The sequence below is a fragment of the Alexandromys fortis genome, unplaced genomic scaffold (genome assembly GCF_014885135.2).
Source record: "Alexandromys fortis isolate MF-2015 unplaced genomic scaffold, M_Fortis_MF-2015_v1.1 scaffold_130, whole genome shotgun sequence".
Taxonomy (NCBI): Eukaryota; Metazoa; Chordata; class Mammalia; order Rodentia; family Cricetidae; genus Alexandromys; species Alexandromys fortis.
Genome location: NW_026068016.1, coordinates 2,786,773 through 2,790,538, shown reverse-complemented (window position 1 = coordinate 2,790,538; position 3,766 = coordinate 2,786,773).

The following is a 3,766-nucleotide window of genomic DNA, read 5'->3' as shown; positions in this document are numbered from 1 at the left end:
ATATAAATGGTTCTTCCATATGTCAGGCAGACTCTGTCTGCCCCTGCATTTCAAAGTTTATCCTTGCTGACACTCAAACTTCTTTTGTAGCCCAGGGAGAAAATGTTAAAAGATAAAACTGGATTGCCATCTTTACTTGGTTACTCTGTTCACAGACATCTTTAGTGGCTTGAATTTATTTCATTACAGCAACTTGATGGGAAAGTGCTGAAAAATACACAGTTCAGCTCAGTTTAGCTCTCTTTTCTAATCTCTATATGTGTGTGTATGTATGCACACACACACACACACACACACACACACACACACACATATATGCATTGTGTGTACCAGGGTAGTGATTCACCCACACAGGCCAGAGAATGATTTCAGGAGTCCTTCATCAATCATGCCTCCACCTGATTTTTTGAGACAGGCTCTCTCACTGAACCTGGAGCCCAACATTTGACTAGACAGCCTGGCCAACAAACCCAGAATTCATCTGTTTGGGTCCCTCCAACCCTGGGGCCACGGGTGTATGCTCCTGGAGACCCAAACTCAGGGCCTCACCCTTGTGTTGTGAACGCTCTAGTCACCGAACGATCCTCCCAGTCCCAGCATCTTCCAGTCCCATCATGATCTTGACTTTTTTGTGTAAATTTTCTTCATATAATTTTTTTCAGTACTACGGGATTGTAGAGAGCATCCCAAACTCAGACACGCAGGTTCATGCATAATTTCTCCACTATTAATCTCAGTTCCTTGCCTTTTGGTTTACATAGTGTTGTGCTGCTCAGGCATTCTGGCAGATACAACAGGACACTTGCATTTCTCACCCAGCAGGCCATGGCTTTCTGCTTAGACAACACTGAGGACCTGTGACTCAAATCCTCAGTGTTCTCCAGCATCTCACTGGCTATCACTGCTCTCCGAGAGCTTGTTGGAAAGGGGCCCCCACCTTCTAGGTTGCACATTAGGGACATTCCCTGGTGTGCCAGGGCAATGACATCTGTGACTATCAGAAGAGAAGCTTTCAGATGGGCTCGGACGACTGCACCAAACACGGAGGAAGATTCGGTTCATTTCAGGGGAGAAACAACTAGGGTAGATCAATGCTTTCCCGGTAAACTCAAGCAAAAAACAGCTTAAGTCAATCGCTCATCTCGAGTTATGTTCTTACAAATCAGTTCTCTAATTTTCCTAGGACTACAATAAAGAACAGCAGGTCCTGCAGAAACAACTGGGTGTGGCTTTTCAATGCTAACCCAGTTTGCTTAGAAACTCAACCCAGTTTGAGAGAGTCTGTCTCCCAAGAAAAGGACCTGGGAGAAAAGAGCTCATGATTTTTTTATTATTATTAAAAATCTTATTTTATATATTTAGCCTTTGATTTGTGGGCAGTGGGGTGGCCATGAGGCAAGTCAGTTCCTCCTGGTTCCTGACTTTGCATAGAAACTGAGATTATAGAAGCACAAAGGCTAACAGCAACAATGTCCTCTTCAGTGTCTGACCAGACAATGGAGAATAGAAATTAAAACTGCTCAGCAGCAGATCTAACGCTGACCCAGGAGAGTTCTGGGAATACTTGTGCTAGAAATCACTTAGGATAGAAAAGGAAAAAGAACAGAAAGAAGCAAGCGCCTCAGTTGAAAAGGCTTTTGTTGTTGTTTTGCTTTGAACCAGCTGCTGAACGCTTAGGATAAAACAAAAATAACCCTTCCTGTTTAAATGGCCCTAGACATTTTCCAGCTTCTTTTCACACTCTTGTGCTTGATCTTATCTCACCACCTTGAGAGTCTGTTACAGGTGCGAGAAACCTGCAATGGTTTTGGAGCAAAATGGAAGTCCAGAACAGAGTTGTAAGATCTGATTAAGAAGTCAGTAGAAAGGTTAGAAAGATGGCTCAGTGGTTAAGGGCACTGGCTGCTCTTCAAGAGGACCTGGATTCAAGTCCCAGCACCAGCATGATGGTTCCCAACTGTTTGTAATTCCTGTGTCAGGTGAAATTCTCTGTCTCTCTCTCTCTCACACACACACACACACCACACACATGCACGCACAGAGAGATAGGTGTGGGGAGGAAAGGAAGGAGAGAAAAAAGAAAGATAGGTTAGGTTAATTAGACTCCACCAAAACTAAAAGATTCTTTCTGAGACATGGTCATGGTGTGTTCAAGCACTGCTCACAGCTCTGTCTGCCCCTGTCCTGACTCTCATGCCCCGCACTCCCACGGAGAAACAAGCTGGTCCAGGCTGCTCTGCAGCCATGGCTTTTAAAGATTCACAGGATTCGAATTACCCTCACCAGGAGTAATGGCAAGTGCCTGACTTCACCACAGGCAAAGGAAAGAATTTAAAAGTCAAAGGACCAGTTCACAGGCCAACCAAGATACTGAGAATTCCAGAAGGAGAAACACCACTCACTGGTGCTTCCAGATGAGAGTGATGGAGGAAGGTCATTGGCTAATAAAGAAACTGGCTTGGCCCATTTTATTGGTTAGAACATAGGTGGGTGGAGTAAACAGAAGAGAATTCTGGGAGGAAGAGGAAGTGAGGTCAGAAGTAATGCAGCTCCTCTCAGAGCCAGCCGCCTCAGACAGAGAGGCATGCTCCGCTCTCCCAGGCAGATGCACGCAATGAAGCTCCTCCGACCCAGGATGGACGTAGGCTAGAATCTTCCCGGTAAGCGCACCTTGGGGTGCTTACACAGATGATTAGAAATGGGCTAAATTATTAATATGTGAGAATTAGCTTAGAAGAGGCTAGATAGAAATGGGTCAAGCCGTCTTTAAATGAATACAGTTTGTGTGTTGTTATTTCGGGCATGAGCTAGCAGGCCGCCAGGGTGCTGGGGACGCAGCCCCGCCGCTCCTATTTCAACATGAGAGTCCATCAGATGCTCAATGACAGACCAGTTCTGAGATCTCTGAGACCATGGAGTAGATGGCTTCCGTCAGCACTGACCCAGGAGTGGAGGTCGAAGTTACTATTGCAGGTGTCTAAGTGAGTTATTTTAATAAATCGACTTAACCAGTTGCAAAAACAAAAACCTAAACTAAGAGGTAGTGTGCATGAAGGTTCACTACCAAACAGTGAAGAGAGTCCTAGAATGAGATAGAATATGAAATATTAAAATCAAAAGTACAGTGAGTTACCCCTTCATAGCCAATAAGAGAACTATTGTTGCCAGGCAGTGTGTCGCATGCCTTTAATCCCAGCACTTGGGAGGCAGAAACAGGCAGATGTCTGTGAGTTTCAGGCCAGCCTGGTCTATAGAGTGAGTTCCAGGACAGCCAAGGCTGTTACACAAAGAAACCCTCTATCTAAAAAAACAGAGAGAGAGAAAGAGAACTCGTGCTATTGTTAAAAATAAAATCCATGTACCATTGACAAGAATGTGAAAAGTTTGCATTGCATCACATCTGTATTTCTTGTGGGAATAGAAACTGATAGTCGTCACTATGGGAAGTACTAGAGAGGTTATACAAAAGATCAACAGCAAGTTAGTGTGTAATCTAGCAATTTTGTTTCTTAGACCCAAAAGAAAGCTGAGGCTTAAAAAAAAAATGCACATCATTGTTCACCGCAGCTTTATTTAATAACAGCCAAGAGACAGAGATAAACCAGATGTATCCTTACAGATGGACTCACAAGCAATACAGTGTGTCTACTAAATGGATAGTATTTGTCTATAAATAAGAATGAAGTTCTGAATCAAGTTGCAACATAGACAAAACTTGAAAATACTTTAGTTCCAAAGCCAGACACAAATGCTGGCATGTTCCATA